This window comes from Pogoniulus pusillus, chromosome 6 (assembly GCF_015220805.1).
Source record: "Pogoniulus pusillus isolate bPogPus1 chromosome 6, bPogPus1.pri, whole genome shotgun sequence".
Taxonomy (NCBI): domain Eukaryota; kingdom Metazoa; phylum Chordata; class Aves; order Piciformes; family Lybiidae; genus Pogoniulus; species Pogoniulus pusillus.
Genome location: NC_087269.1, coordinates 22,724,870 through 22,742,214, shown reverse-complemented (window position 1 = coordinate 22,742,214; position 17,345 = coordinate 22,724,870). Strand labels below are relative to the sequence as shown.

The following is a 17,345-nucleotide window of genomic DNA, read 5'->3' as shown; positions in this document are numbered from 1 at the left end:
TTAAAATTAGTTCTTCAGGTTGATTACTCTTTGTCACAAACAATCAATTGGTAATTAGTTGTCTTCCTTTTAATTGTTTTCTAATTGTTCAGGTTGTTTGGGTTTTTTTGCTTTGTTTTGCTTGTTATGTGGTCTTTGCTGTGGTGTTTTCTTTAATTACTGTTGGTTTTTTGTTTGTTTTTTTTTAGGAAGGGCTTTTGGCTATAGGGTTACATCATTTCTTTGTCAAGCAGTGTCAACTACTGCATAAAGAAAATGCTTACATATTGCTTAAAAAAAAAATAAAACCAAGGCATATCTAAGATGTGTCTTCTCTTGTATTTTTTTTTCTTTTTAATACTTGTGATCATCAGTAGTTTAGGGGTGTCCTGAACTGGATGTAGAGAATAATCTGTAATTGCCTCTGGTTGGTTTATCTCTGGTTGGTAAGTGTATCTTCTGTGGTTCTACCATAATATTTCAGGATTGTGGTGGCAGGAATTATGTACCAGAGTCAAGCTTTAGAAACACAATGGATTTATGCCTAAAATACCTGTTAATTTTATGTGCCTCAGGAAGATCTCAGTGAAGTCTGTGTACAGACTATGTGGTCTACGGTTCTTGACACAATTTTTTTAATCACTTTCATAAACAGCTTTGTGAGGGAGGTTAGCCCTTGCTGGGAGTATATTTCTGTTTAATAATTCCATTTTGTTCTATGCAATTGCACTGCTTTTTAGGTTGTTTGTGGAAGGTATTTTTAGTGAAACAGTATGTTGTTTAACTTCTGTCTTTGTTCTGGCACTAGATTAATTCTTGCTGTGCCAAATTAAGCAGAGATAACCAACATCTATGTCTGTAGAATTAAGAATGTTGACAAAAGTTGAGCACATTTTAAAATGGAGCTATTGACATGATCTGATTTTTTTTTTAAGTGTAATCAGTTTAAACTTTGCCATTTCAGTTAGCCAATTTTTAAATTGTAAAGCTGTTCCACTTTGAGTCAAGTAAATACAAAGGAAACCAGGTTGTTTTGTGTCTATTCCTTTCTTTTTATGGATAAAGTGAACCACTTTTTTTGTTTCAATGATGTCTTTAGGTTTACCTTATCCATTCAAATAGTAATGGTTGATGGGTTGATACTATGGAAAGATTACAGCACTTAAAATTGTAGAAGGAGCAGAACTGGGCCACTGCAGCATTAGTTTCCACTGGGCATTTATTACATCAACCTCCATTCCAGCCTTCCCTGTAACATTGTATGTAGCTGTTATCCAGGCTTAAATGTGTAGGAATTGGGGTCAGCTGCTTTACATGGCACCACTCCCTTGCTTGCTGTTAAAGATGTCCAGCAACAAGGCTTCCTTTGACAGTGAAGGGGCTGAACGTTTATTTCTTGTCTTTGTTTTTAAAAAGTTTTATTCCTTTTACTGTTTGAAATTACAAATTAATCTAGATGAACTCAGTTCTCAGTATGTTTTTTTTTGTCCTGGTTCCCCCACTCTCCTCCTCACACACACATTCCCCACCCCGAATTCTATATTGAATCTTTCAGTCCAGAGATTTCAACAAATACACTTTGGCGTGGTTTCATAAGTAGCCAGAATGAATGGGCACAGAGGCTTCACTTGATGGAGAATGTTAGTGTAGAACAGGGAATAAAATATGGGTGATCAGGCTCTACCAGCACTGTTACATCCATGATTCACTGAGAAGAAGAACCAGATCTTGTGCTGTTGCTATTCTTACAGAAATAGTTCTGAAATCTTTTAACTTCTGCTTGAGGAGGCTGAAGTTCTTGGAAGATATGCAAAGCAATATATATTGAAGTTACATTACAATGAATTCTTATGAGTTAGCTGAAATTTTTTGCAAGTGTAACTTTTGTATATCTATAAGCAAGAGAGAAAATATATGGATTCAGAAGCATAGTTCAGTCTTTCTCTGAACATAGAATAATCAGTAGTAATTGTTTCATATTGGGGGTCCTGATCATATAGACAGGATGCAACTGAGCTTGCACCTAAAAGTAAGCTTAAACAAGCACTAATCATTCAAATTTGTTAGAAAATTGTTAAACTAGGTATGTATTTGGATTGAATTCCAGTATGGTTATGAATCATATAATATTCAGCTATCTGTGGAAGCTAATAATATAATAGATAGTGAACTGACCAGGACAGAACTCTGACAAAAAAGCTTAAAGGTAATGTCAAAAGCCTACATCAATGCAATTTTTTTTTATTGATGGAAACAGCTGTGATATATGCAGCAGCAGAGCAAATCGTATCTGAAAGGTGATGTGCCTCTTACCATGTTAATTTGCCTAAATACGTTGAGTCCTTGAACTCTGAGTTGAAATTATTATGTTATGGGAGCTACAGTAATTGTCTACTTAATTTAAAAAAAAAAAGCAAACAACAAACAAAAAACCCCTACAGTTAGTTTTTAACGTGTCTTTAAGAATATACTGAATGCAAGCCCTCTCCAAACTGGCCAGTAAAATACTATCTAATAGTGTTTAATGATGCTAAGAAGAGCAACATAAAGAACAGCCACGTTTGTAATATTCTTACTATTTTCCAAAACATTAATCTTTCCAATAGTGTGCCTATAGAAAAAAGCAAACAAACCAACACCCAAAGTCCCACCAGCTGAAACCCAAGTATTTGTTCTTGTAAATTACTTTACCTCATCAGGAAGATGTGGTAAACTATTAATTGGTGGTTGAGCAGTTGAAACGTAAAATCTCTTTTGTTAGTATATTGTCTGAGATTTCCCTTGAGTATGTGTAGTTAATTCACTAGTGGTTGATACTAATGTGTTTTGCTTCTCGTAGTAATTGGGCTAGAAGTGCATTAGTCAGGTAATGCAGTTCAGCTGATGGTCAGTATCTTGTTAAGTCATGATAAATCAGTGTTTGAGCCACTGCCTCCTGTGGTGGGCAAAGTGAAGTTTTTCTGGCACTTTGTCTTCCCTTCAAAACTATTAGTATTTGTATGATTAACTAGACAAAGCCAGATACTCCCCAAAAGCTCAGTATTAATTTTCAATCTTAACCAAGTAATATTTTTATTATTTCCCCCCCAGCGTTAAAATTGTTAGATTTTGCCTTCCTGTTTATAAAATACTGTCCTAAAATTGTATGTCAGATGAATTTTGGATAATCTTAGGAAAATTGATTAATTTTAAAGATACTTTTGTATCCTAACTATTAATTTTTATTAATTTACAGTTGTATTATACTGCCATATTTCTTTTGGTGTCTGGTATTTTCTATCAAGATGAATTTTTTCAAGAAAGGGAAGAACTAGAAGGTTATGAGTATACTTAGTGTATTCAGGAGATAATAGTTTTTCAGTTTTATGTACTCATTGTATAATTCCTGTGAAAAGGCAATAAACAACTTGCATGGTGACTACTATATAATACACTTAAGAAAATTTAGGTATTTAGCTAGAATCAGCACAGCTGCACTAGAGCTGCTGATGTCTTTAAACTTTTTGTGTTGTTATATTTTAAAATAATGAAATCTAACATTTACATCTTGAATTGTTGCATATGCATGTACTATAATAAGAGTCTACTGTTATTTAATTTTAGGCAATGGCAGCAAGTAACTAACATTTCTAAATGTAGCAGTGCAACAGTGTAGGAATGTACAGAAGGGTGGTTGTTTTTTGTGCACTGTGCTGTTGAAGACTCAGAGTATCTGGAGGATCACCTCTGTCAGGCTTAATCCTGGGTTTTCACTTGCAATCCCTTATTCAGTATATGTATGTGAGTTTGTGAACAAAGTATGCATCCTCCTGCCCCAATCTAACCCAGCTCTGTCATCCTAACTGGATATACAGAGACAGACAAATTTCATAATTGGCACAGAAGTGATGCCGATATTCTGCAAACGATCTGCTAATTGGTCTTCTCTAGCTGGTATGATAGCTGGTCTGGATTGCAGAGCTGTGGTTCTACTCATGTTACTGCCTTACTGCAGATAGCCTCTATACTGATGCTGAATTAGAAATGACCGCTGCATTTACAAGTATCCCTTCCTCCTAGATCCTTGTTGTTTTGGCCTGTCTGGGAAGGCTGCACCACCTGCAGGCAGCACTGGAGCACCACTGAGTTGCCCTCACAACATTGTGCACCTAGCTCCCAATACACCCATGGTTCTGTTACGTGGGGTTTTGATAGGCAGCACAATTTTGTAAGATGTAGAAGTACTATGAAGATAACCTCAAAACATTAGCAGAAGGAGAACGTAAGTGAGAAGCAGTTAGTATAAGAAGGAAATAAAAAGCACTGGGAACATGTAAGATGGATGGCAAATCTGAAGCAAGTCTTTTGTGTGCTTCGTACTTGAGTAGGTTATTTATTAGGCTGGACCTGATGAAATTTGTCACAGGATGTAAGGAATTGGAAGGGACCCAAAGAGATGGTCGAGTCCAGCCTTCCTGCCAGAGCAGGACCATACAATCTAGCTCAGGTCACAGAGGAATGCATCCAGATGGGCCTTGAAAGTCTTCAGAGAAGGAGTCTCCACAACCTCTCCGGGAAGCCTGTTCCAGTGTTCTGTGACTCTTACACTAAAGAAGTTCCCTCTTGTGCTGCAGCTTACACCCAGTGCTCCTTGTCCTATCACAGGGAGCAAGTGAGAAGAGTCCTTTGACATATTAAAAAATAAAAGTAACAGAGCCATCTCAGTACCATTGGCTGCTCTCTGAGAGCTGAAGAGTTGAAAATGAAAAAGAGAGGTGGGAGGAAAGGAACTGGGAAATTATAGACCATTCCTGTCATCTTCCACACTTGGAACAAATTTTTGCACAAGGTGTAAGCTTCTGTGCAACAAGAACAGAAGTCAACCACCACAAATTTAGGAAAGATCATGCCAGTTTAATTTTATTCTGCAGCATGACAATAGAACCCATGAACTGACAAGAGAAGTGTGAATGTTAGTATTTTTATGTTAGTGAGTTATTTAGCATTATTTCATGTGATAATCTTACAAACAAGTGAAGAAATGCAGCCTGAAAGAAACTATTGCATAGTATAATCAAGTCTTGTTGGATGACTGTGCCTAGTGGGTGGTTATTAATGATTGTCTGTCAAAGTGAAATGGTCGTATTGAATGTGGATCTGCCACGGTCTGTTGGGTCTGTACTCATTCTGCTTCACTTCAATCTTTTTGTTAATGACCTTGATGATAGAATAGAGTGTGCTTACAAAATTGATTCACTAAAACTGCTCCCAAATCTTGGAGTGTGTGTGTATATATATGACACAAGTTTAAGAGCACAGAATTATTTAAAGAAAATCTTAGGCAGTAAGTAGGGATGAAGTTCTACAGAACTTGTGCATATACAAATACAGGGTGGGGGAACAGGTAATTAGGTGATAATTCTATGGAATTCCTGATGTTTTAAAACAAGGAGGAAATGTTTTATCAGGAGTGATAAAAATATGAGCACAGTCTGTAAAACATACAACACAATCTTTTTATTTATTTACAGGTAAGTCCTTGGTTAAGTGTCGCATCTTGTTATGACAAATGACCCAAGAAGCAGCTGAACAGAGGCTGGAAGAAGAGTAATAAAATAATTTGAGGTCTAGAAGATATCTCCTAATAGGAAAGACTGAAGTATAATTTGAACTGGAGAGAGGGAGGAGCATGCAATCCCAAGAAAATAACTGAAAGGCATTTTTTTTGTGTGTATATAAGTAGACTATTTCAATAAAGCAGGAAGTTGTCAAGTGTAAGGCCCATCCATGAGAGGTACAGCAAGACAAATGATCTCACATTGTTGCAGTTCCTGAGATAACTGGCATTTTTTTCTCTGAATGACATTAATTTAAGACTGATGAACAGGACTTAACAGACTTTTTGGAATGTTACTTATTAAAAAAAATGAAAAGTTTGTACATGGAGAGAGTATCCCAAGACAATATCCACTAGACAAAATGATGATGCAGACAGGCCTCCATATTGCCAGTCCTTCCATTTCTAATGCCCTCTAATTTGGTAGCCTTCATCTCATTTGTGTTGGTACTTCATTACATAGTAGGAATACCACACAATATTTTCAGCTTACTTTTCCTTTTGACAGGCTCTTGACAGGCCTGTAAGTAGTCAACTTTTATTTCTTTCTCATTTTCATAATGACTTCAGTTGTCACTCCAGCACTCTGGGGACTCAACATATTATTATAATCTGTTAGTAATTGTTTTGTTTATAAAATCTTTGCCAATTTCCATTGTATATTTCTCCACTGAGAAATGAGTGCAAGTCTCAGTTGCCTGTGTTTTTATCATACTTTGAGTCTCTGCATTGTTATACCTCAGAATGCTTGTCTTTAATCATCTTGGAAATTACCTTGCTTAGCAATTTTAGTTTCTATTTTCTCAAACAGAAATAAGTGATTTCATGAGTCAGCCTGTTTACAGTATAGCCAGTCAAACCTGAATTCTGTACTTGACAATGGAATTTGTCACAGCTTCAAGCACTTTTTAATAGGACTTTTTGTTTAAGAAATGTGAAAGAATTTCCATCATTTCAGTGTTCATTCTTTCTAGTATCTTCCTGTGGGGTGCTTCCAAATTAAATTTTTGCATTCCGTTTATTTGTTTATTCATAGAATCAACCAGGTTGGAAGAGACCTCCAAGGTCATCCAGTCCAGTCTATCATCCAGCCCTATCCAATCAACTAGACCATGGCACTAAGTGCCTTATCTAGTCTATTCTTGAACACTTCCAGGGACAGTGACTCCATCACCTCCCTGGGCAGCCCATTCCAATGGCAAATCACTCTCTCTGTGAAGATCTTCCTCCAAACATCCAGCCTATAGCTCCTCCATCACAACTTGAGACTGTGTCCCCTTGTTCTGTTGATGGTTGCCTGGGAGAAGAGACCAACCCCTACCTGGCTACAACCTGCCTTCAGGTAGTTGTAGGCAGCAGTGAGGTTGTCCCTGAGCCTCCTCTTTTCCAGGCTAAACAACCTCAGCTCACTCAGCCTCTCCTCATAAGGTTTGCGTTCCAGTCCTTTCACCAGCTTTGTCGCACTTCTCTGGACATGTATTTATTTGTTTGTTTCCCTTTTGAGATGTTAATGCAAGGAAATATGGAACTTCTAACAGCTGAACAAGAGGTGGCGAGCAGGGCAGATGTCTGATGTGAAAATTACAGATATAACATCCCACAGGGAAATGTTCTAGAACTTGCAAGAGGTGGAGGTTTTTGCGTGTCACAGAAAGGATCAAGGTAATTTAAAAAATACATTTGTTATTAGTTTGAATATGAGGGGATGATTCTGCTAGATTGCGTGGTGAATTTGGGCGGAATGCTGTAAATTCGAATATTTTTTCCTTCATCACATACCAGGTTTTCCTAATTGTATGTGCCTGCTCATATTATCTGTAAGGGAAGTTTTTGCTGACATTGATTAATTGTTAATTGCTGGCTTTCAAATTTTCAGACAAATGCATGTGGCAGAACTCACATGTTTGTGCTTATTCAGGCTGTGATCATATTTAAATGACATTCTTGTTAAAAAGAGTGAGAAATTCTTGTATTTAAATTTAAAGTAGAGCTAGCTGTATGAAACTAGCAGGTGATACAGATACTTGGAATAGATAGGGGGACACGGAGTAGTGGAAAGCAAACTAACATTGTTTATTGCTGATGAATACTTGCTGATAAAATAATCTGTAAAAAGTACACCAAAAAAAAACTTAAGTCCCTGAGAGCATGCCAATAACATGTGCCACTGGAATTGGAAGCATGAGACTACTATGTGGGAAGCATGTTTGATGCTAGCTAGAGTGTTTTGGTGAGAAGGACTAGATTACAGGCTGTGAAAGGAAAACAATGGTGATGTCTACTTCCCTCATAGGCTTGCTGAGATGTATAAGAACAAGAATCAAAACATACATAAAGCACTTCTTCTGCTGGGGAGCTCTGAGCTGCATGTCTCTCTAACCTCACCTTGTATTTCTCTGACTAATCCACTTTGCTTCCTAACCCCCTGGCTGAACCTCCATTCTTCCTTGGGACTGGGGTAAGGTTGAGAGGAGTAGGGGGAAGGTGAAGGAGCGGTTGGGAGCCTGTCCTGGGGACACAGGTTTCTGGGAGGGGTGAGCTGGCTGAGTCTAGTCTGGATGATTTACAAAGTGTGGGGGGGCGGGTAACACCCAAACCATCACAAACCATCCATTTTTTGGAGTTGGGGGATTTCATCCTTGGCTATATTTGGTTTAGCGTCTTTGAGTCTTTTACCAGTAACATTACAGGGGCATTCACCAGCAACATTACAGGAAATGGAAGTATGATGACTTCTGCTTTATCTACAGCCCTAATGAGAGTAATCTTACCTAAGACTCAGGTGGCTGACCCTTGTTCATAATTTTATTCACGTCAGACTGTGGTATTTGTAATTTTGATTTTCATATTAATTTTGGCATTATGTAAGAGAAATATGAGTGTGATGTCTTTAAATAGTAAAAAGTAGGGGGCAGTGTCCCAGACAAATAGTAAACAGAGTGAGAAAAACAGCAATCTAACTGTAAACACTTGATAGGTCAGGAGGAGAGCAAGGGGGAGGGGGGGGCACCACTACACCTCCTCCCCTAGATTCTGGGGAATCTGCCAATGTCCCTACCAAAAATGATAACGTGGCAGAATGCCCAGGAACACAGGGAACTACCCAAACTCAAGATGTTCCTTCAACAAATAACACAAATCCAGCTAGTTCAACTCCCCAGGCATCAGAAAAAAAATCTAGCCCTAAGGCAGATTTGAACTCACAGGCCTCAGGCCAGACCCCCAGTAATTCAAAAATGCTAGTGGAGTTGTCAAAATATGTCTCAGCACAGGTTCTCTTGGTGCCTGCCAAGGCGAAAGCTAAGACAAAACATTTGACAGAGAGTGATTCAAAAGAGGACTTAGGAGAGGGAACCTCTGGTGCACAGGAGGAGGAAGAGGAGACACAGAGTCTTTAAGATTTGGCCAACACACTCAGATCTCAGTACTCTGACGAGAGGAGTGCTGTGAGGTTGGCTGCCGAGAAAGAGAATGGTTCTGATGAGTTTGAGTGCTCCTAGGAAAGTTTCGTTTCTAGGCCAGAGACAACCAGAACAACAAGAGGAAGAGGAGAAGGATGACATCCAGGATTCCAACGATCCCCTCAGAGAGGTCAGAGAAGTTAGCAAGGAATACTCAAGGGAATCAGGAGAGTCAATCCTAAACTGGCTGGTGAGATGCTGTACTATTGGTGCCAATACCCTACAGGTAGGAGACAAGTCTGCCAAGGAGCTAGCACCATTCACCAAGGAGAGTGGAGTGGACAAATACCTAGCAAGACCTCTTGGTAAGGTTAGCTTGTGGACACGCCTCCTGTTGGCTGTGGCTATGAGATATCCTTCCCGAGATGATCTGCCATGGGCAGCCAAGAAGTGGAACACCATTGAGCAGGGAATTAGGCTTCTGAAGGAGTTTGCTGTGAAGGAAGTGCTCTATGGAGATCATGGCACACATGAGCCTGATGACATTCCTCTTGGAACAAGTCTCATGAAGAAGCTTATTAAGCTTGCTCCTTCATCCCATGCTAACATCTTGGCTAGCAGGTTTCTAGCAGGGAGTGATAATGGAAGGTCTTTCACTGTTGGTGAATTCACTGACCAGCTCAGGCAGATAGAGGACAGCTTGTCACATTCTGCCATAGTCTCTGCTATAAAAACTATGACTACAGAGATAAAGGGGATGAAAGGTGGTATTGAGAATAGCATGAGAGAACTGAAGGAGGATCTTAAAACCTCCTTTTCCAATCTGGTAAAGGATACCATCACTTCATCATCTGAATGGGTACATATTTCTGCAATCAAGAACAGACTCCCACCTCCTGCAAGGCAATTCCAGCCCAGGAGGAGACAAATTCCACCTAGACATCGGCAATCATGTGCGTCACTGTGGATAATTCCACGTGACCAATTTGGCGAGAACATGAACACGAACAAGTGGGATGGTCAACCAACTTCAGCTCTTTCGAAGAGAGTCAGGGAACTGCAGAGTAGCAGAAACAGAGGCAACAATGTCAGAAAAGTAGCTCTCACTTCTTCAGCTCCCCAGAGCAACTGCAATTATTCCAACAATTGCAGTTTTTCTCACACCACCACCCATCACTGTGTGCACCCCACATGCCATTCAGCATTAGGAGTGCCCTGCCTCGAGCTGGGAGGAGGAAAGGGATAGTGGAGAAAACTGAATCTATTGGAATGTAGCAATGAAATCTAGAGCAGCAGAGAAGACTGTTGATCAATTGATAATTGGATGTTGTATCTTACTATTTTTGAAAGCCATAGGTAGATCAGAAAACTCATGGTTTTGCTTCTTACAAGAGCTGGAATACCAGCTAGGTATAAAGGGGTACCTTAAATAATTTAGTTTTCCATGGAACTGTATTTCTACCTTGTTTAGCTGCACTTTAAAATCTGAAGCACAGACCACCTGTCTTACTGTTTATGGTGTATCATGTTGCATTTCCTGTGCTTGACTTAATAAAGATAATAATTAACATTCTTTTGACCAACAAAAGCTACTTTAATCTTGGTTTATTTGGTAAAGGAAAGATGTCTCTTACCATGGAATGCTGGATTAGGCTGTTAGATGTCCTTCTGCCTACTATTTATCTGTCTCTTTGTAGAATTAAAACCTTAGGATACATAATAGAAGCTTTATTTTTAAATGTACGTTGAAGTGTGGTGTTATGAAGCCGTATTAGCAGAATTACAATTCAAACCTGCAATTTAGTGATGTGTCTAAGTCTAAAGTTTGAGTAGTAGATTTCAGTTACGAAGGAAGTGGCAGATGGTCCAGCACCAGATGCTGAAACACTGGTGGAAGGTAGCACATATTTATTGTAAGGTCATTGTTTGAAAATACTGTAGGTGACTGTAGTAAAAAATGGAGGCTAACAAGTCAGTCAGTCCTTCCTGTCCTTTTTGCATTCTTGAGCTTAGACCATGCTAAACTGTCCTGCTCTGTTAGTCTTCAACAGTATTTCAGTGCACATATTTTCATGTGCCTAAACATGGACTGTGAGACAAATGCACCCAATTTTACTGTAAAGCAGAATTTGACCTGTCTCCATGCAATAGAATGAAATGAGGTTTTCTTATGTTTGAAACTCATTTAAGAGTATTTAGCTACTGACACCAAATTTATTTAAGCTACTAGAAGGGCACAGTTAATAAATGGTATGAAGATTTGGAAAAAATTCAGTGGTCTTTACATGAAATAACATTTAGAAGTGATTTTGTTGTGATTTCACTGTGCAAAGCAGAACTGAGCTGTAATTTTAAGTCTTGAATATTTCACATTGTCAGTGGATAGCTATGTTGGATGGTAGTATGTGTAAATATATTGGTTTAATTTACTAGTTGGATCTAGGGGAAGGCAACAGGAAGGCAGCACAATGGTCTGTGTAAGCAATAGTGCTGCAAACACACTACAGACAATAGTTGGTCTGCCAGATGTGAAGAGCCGACTTCCAGGCTCCAACTGAAGTTGCATAGCTGTCTCTGTGAGGGCAGGAGCTCAGTGATCAAAAGGGCACCCAAAAGGGCACCAAACAGGATGGATAAAAGTCAATCAAGGGTAGGGTGTTTTGTGTTTGGCAGTTTTTTACTTTTTTAAAAAGTTTTTGTTTGCTTTTGTCTTTTAATGTGACATTCTGAAGTGATTAAAATAGTTTTTAATGCAAGAAAAGTGTAGTTGAGTGTATTTAAACTCTACATTTAAGACTATCAATAATCTGTTCTAAATATACATAAAAATAAAATCTCACTGCTTGTTTGCCACTAAAACTTTAGCAAATGAGATGCGTAACTAACAATATAGCTTTTTACAATAAGTTTGTATTTTAATTATAGTTTAGCTGTAACAGTTTCGATTATTGCAGTCTTTTTCAGCTCAGAATGAAAGATGAAAATGCAAGAAACTTTTATCTCTTAATATTTGAGTAATATCCTAGAGAGCTGAGAGGATGAGATCCCCTAATTCTAGAAATGTTCAGCATTGGTGCTTACTGTCAATTTAATTCAGATTACTCAAATCTGAAATTCCATTCAGTTTACTCAATTAAAAGCAGTTAAACAATGTCATATAACTTATGTCTATGTGCATTTTGAGATTACTATGAATGTGAAATTCTATTTTAGAAAACATACCATTCACCATTTTCTGAACGATAGTCCTGATTATTTAGTGTAGTATCTTAAGTAAATAACCTCCATAAAACAGAAATGCAGATCTTACAAATACTCAGAAAATGGAGGGAAAAAAAAAGGTCTAAGCATTAAGAAACTGTTTTTAGACATATGAATGGTTAAAAATATCAGGAGGAAAAAAAGGAATAATATCTATAAGAGAAAATGAGAATTGAGTGTAATTCAGGTATTTTAATAAATTAATCTTTTACAGAACGGTAAATTTGTGTATGAAGTTATAGTATACTGAGTTAAAGCATAACTCAACCTGCTCCTATATAGAATAATGTCTCTTACCTTCTGCTCTGAATGCTGTGCTTCCAAAGGCCAGCACTCTTCTACCACTGATTAGTAGTGGAACTCATGCATAGAAACAAAAAGGATTTTTTTTCAGAATCAGATCATTGTTTGGAAATTATCTGTAGACCATTAAATAAAATATGGTATTAGTTGGCCAATCAGCAATCCTTTCCTCTCTTTTTTTCATTTTTGATATCTAAAGGTAAGAACTGTCACTGAAAGCACAGACAAGAATTGGGAAAGCATCATGTGTCGATTTGTTTTATAGTTGAAGAACTGGAGCAGAGAGAGACAAACTAATTTGCATTAAATTGTCCAGAAAGTTAGAGCACATGGCGATTAGTCCTGATAGTTGGTCTAGACTAGAGGCTTTATGCTAACAGTAGTGAAAGAAATAAAAAGTGCCTGCATGGTTGCAGCTTAAGAAATCTCAGTAGACTCCTTAAGGTTTAAGTGAGCTGGGTGTATTTTTGTAACTGAGTATATGGCAATGTTTTCTGTATGGATAAGATATAAATAGGAAGGATGACACAGTATAGGAACAATCATATTTCTGTTCAAATTTGCTTTGTGAATAGGAGATGTCAGTGTTCATGTCTTCCATTTAATTCTTCCTTCTTCACATTTAATGTTATTTGCCCTGCTGAGTGGAAGTGATGCAGATACTGGTTTAAAGGTCTCTTATCCTCTAGTGTATTTCCTTAGTTGAGAGGGTCACTGAACAGAGGAAGAGGACAATTGATTTTGGTTAGGGAAAAGGATAGTGATAACCATTAGATTTGTCCTAGTTACATTTTGAGTGTGTTTCATCTGGTAGGCATGGATGGTACAGACTAAACGGTTATCAGTTCTGTGTCATGTTAAGAACTGCTGCCGTTTGGATTTGTTCATGGCAACTCTGACATAGAGGTATAGAAAGGGCTGCATAAAGAAAGGGAAAAGATTTTAACTGTGCTACTAAAATCCACCGAGAGTGGTTTTGCTTACTCAATTTACATAAGCGGCATCTCTGAAATAACTTTTTCCAGGAAGGAGTAGGACAGCAGGCGTCTGGCAGTGCTGAAGTGAGAGGGCCCTGGCACTAAGGCAAAAGGGTCTCTTCGCTATTCCAGCAGGTGGAGAGGTGATGGAAGGCCTTGGGCAGCACCATGTGCTGCCAGCCTCGCCCATGGGGCAAGCTAACAGGCGCTGGGTGTTACTGGAGCCCAGTCATCTTCCATCTTTGGCGTCGCTGGCTGGCGACCTTCCCCGCTGTGGCCGTGGAAGCGGCGGCCGCACCGCTGCAGCCCCGCCGCTTCCCCTTTAAGGTTCGACCTGCCCGAGGATCAGGTGCGCAGCGGAGGGGTGACGTCATGGTGCTGAAGGCGGGGCCCTGGCTCCGGCGCTACCCGCGCCGCGGGACAGGGCAGCGGCGGCGGCTCCTCTGTCTGAGCGGCTGGGCCTGCGGTGAGTGCGCTAGGGACTGCGGCCGTTCCTAGAGGTGCTGGCGCTAACCGCGGCCCGGAGTGCGCGGCGGGACGGGCTGCGGCGGCTGGGTACGGCGTGTTAGCTCAGCTGAATCCTGGCGCCGGGAGGGGCGGGGAAGGCTTCTCGATGCGGCTCCTCTGCAGCAGGTGTCGGCTTATTTCGCGTTGTGCTGGCTGCTGTGTAAATGAATGAAGGGTCTTGGGTCTTCTCCTTCAAACTCGACTGGAAAAATGTGCTGCGTGCAGGATGTTTAATTATTTGTGAGCATAATTCGTAGTGTTTTTGGGTGGGCGTACATAATGTTATACGCTTCGTTTGTATTTACTTGTTTAAACTGTTGCTGAGATGGCAAATGTACACCAGATACGCTTCGGTTGTTATCATGGCGGTAAACTGTGCTGTGTACTTTCTGTCACTGGTAGAAGGTGCTTCATTAAATTTAACTTGGATAATCAAGGAAGTTAAAAACATAGAGTTTGTTATACAGGAGAGACGTAAGGTGTCATACAGACGCTCTCTCGTTTGCTAATGAGAGCCCCACCTGTATGGAGCGGAGTAATGGTCATGCCATTTGCCAGTTAGGTGGGAGTGTGCATACCCATATAGAATTTATGCTGCTTAACTCTTTATGCATGGGAAATACATTTGCTAGTTCTGGTGGAAAAAAGGAAAAGTATTGATGATGACTTTGGTTGTGGGTTTTAGTTTTGTTTTCAATAAGGGTAGTGGAGAGACTGAAACGTTTCTTTGGTCATTCATTTAGTCTCCATTACAAATGGACTTTTATATTTGCATTTCTTATTTCTGGTCTAATGTGTTTACTTTTCACCAGATAAGATAAAATAAGCTGAAATACATAATGGGGAAAATTCCCTACTCAAGGGAATTATCATGGGATGGTAAAGTTGGCAGGAGCAGAAGGATGTAACACTTTGTTACATCCTTCTGATACCACATAAATGAGGCAAGGATTTATTAGGCTTCAGTACTGACTAGAGAAATGTCTTTGGTATTCTTATGCTGAAATTGTAGAGTAAATCTTCTCTTTGAAATATTGAATTGGAAAGCCTATCTCTACCACATTAGATTTCAAAACACATTAAATCTACAGAGTAGGATTCTGGAGTAAATCCCTGTTAAAACAAAGAAAACTACTTGTATGTATGTATGTATGTATTTGTTATCATACATGCTATTTTTTAGTTTTGATTGCACACCTATGAATCTGTCTTTCCACAGGTCTCTTTTATCTATTGCCTTGATAGCACTTCAGTTTAATCGGTATGCAGTTCTTACTCTCTAAATATAGCTGCTTGATATTCTGTATTTCTCTTTGTAGTGGGCATCCTGCATGGATAAGTGTGCCGTAACAGTCTTTGTCCTGGAATATGCATCATCCTAATTGACTTATAGTAACAGCAGACTTTTTAAAGGGGCAAGAGATGTTAATCTAGCATGGTTTAAGACCAATGTAGTCTTTACATTTAGATACATTAATGTATATTTGAGTGTGCCTCACATTTGAAGGAGATGAACCTCTGAGTGAACATAACATTATTATAGTGTTTAATTAGTACTGTGGTTTTGCATGCTTATGCAGAGGGTACCAGTGTTCTGTCTGAAGCAGATGTAGAGTCCAAAGGAGGGGTGATGCAGCTTTAGGATGCCAGGCTAAGGTGAATAAGTAATCCAGGACATAGCAGGATTAGGCTACAAGGTGAAATCTGGTCAATTACTTTTCTACCTGAAAATCTCTTTAACTGCTAAGTATATTTTTTCATTTCAACACCTATTACTGTGATGGATGTGACTTTCCATGGATGTTTGGTGAGTGGTTTCTTGTTTCTTCTGGAAGTCGCCCTCTATTTCTTACTGTCCTTGATGATATTTTAGTATCTTAAGGCAATTCCATTTCACTGATTGCGAAACAAACAATAACCCTCACAATGTGTAATCCTGGGTGCTAGATTTTAAGCATATGCAAAAGCTTTTGTAGGTTTATGCAGTTCTGAGAAGTAGCAGCTATTCTAATGAAATGATCAGAAAACATTTTGAAGTAGAAAGAGAGATAACTTAAGAAATGCTGTTACTTCTCTTTCATGGCATATTTTCATAGAGGATTTACTTCTATGAATTGTTTTTAAATAGTGATTTCACTATCCTTGGTGGTTGGGGTGATTCTTGGAATCACTTGTGTTGCTGACTTCTCTTTTCAGCTCTTCAATATCATGGATTTAAATGATTTGAGGAGTTCTGTACTATACTTCCCAACTATGCTTCAGTCTGCCAGTATTCAGTCATAGGGACAAGCACTGAAAATAAGACATAATGGGGAAAAATAGTGCAAGAAGTTTAAAATGGTGTAAGATAAAATTCCGTGAGTCTCATTACCTTCTCTGTAATTGTGGCTTTTTTTTTCTTTTTTCACTATTCAGTGATACAAAAATGAACTAATAAAGCTGAGGAACTAGAATGTCGAAGGGGACATGTGAGTACAGATAGGGAGAACTTTCTTGCAAGGTTACTTTCATTTTGTTTTCACACTGATGTGATTTAGTTTCCAAAGGGAATCTACATTCAGTGTGTCATCACCATGTACTCTGGTGGAAGTCACAAAAACCATGATGGATTAACCACAGTGCACTGTGTTTTGCAGTTGCTGGAAGTAACTATACAAAGGAATAGCTTTTTTTGTTGTTGTTGTTTTGGCTCTTGGAATATAGCAGCAACAAGAAATTAAAGTTATTTGTGGCATTTATGGGAGTATCTATTTGGTAAAGAGGAATATTTTGATTACTGCATGTGTTTGGTAACATTTAAACCCTGTCTGTTTTGTAGGCCTAGACCTCCCATTACTACATGTGGACTAGTTGAAAGCACTAGGTTACAATTCTAGATGTAGAAAGTTAAACTACTAGCAGGATAAGTTTGTAATTATGTGCTCCGGTTACTAATGCTTTGTTTTCTCCAGTATTTCTTTTTATGTTTTGAGTCATCTGCCAAAAGAAACACTGCTTTCAATGAGGAGCACTCTACTTTGAGGTACAGAGGTGTAAGAAATAAGACAGACAGCTCTCTTCAGTTAAGTGGAAAATACTGACTGTGCATACGAACTGTGTATACAAACTGTTCTTACTCTTCAAGCTGTAAATGGGACAGGTTAATTTTTCAAACCATATGGTTTGGAAATGGAATTCTTGTGATAGTCTTTGAAAACCAAGGACTGGACTTTATACACCAAGAAATTTTTCCACTTCATGGCTTCTAATCTTATTTTAAAAACTAGTTTAGATTTTAGTTTAGACCACAGGCTATGGCTTCACAAATAATTTAGCTGGTAC

General features: G+C 38.8%; 1 protein-coding gene across 13 annotated transcripts in view; it reads left to right on the top strand.

Moving 5' to 3' along the window:
* USP54 (ubiquitin specific peptidase 54) overlaps window positions 1-17,345 on the top strand; it is a 117,133-nt gene that overhangs the window by 11,167 nt on the left and 88,621 nt on the right. For 8 of the 13 annotated variants that reach the window (XM_064144916.1, XM_064144913.1, XM_064144906.1 and 5 more), the window contains exon 1: window positions 13,863-13,983. The exons of 2 other annotated variants lie outside the window; for them this stretch is intronic. The gene's annotated coding sequence lies outside the window, so the exon portion shown is untranslated. 3 more of the 13 variants (XM_064144911.1, XM_064144909.1, XM_064144908.1) reach the window with 3 other exon arrangements.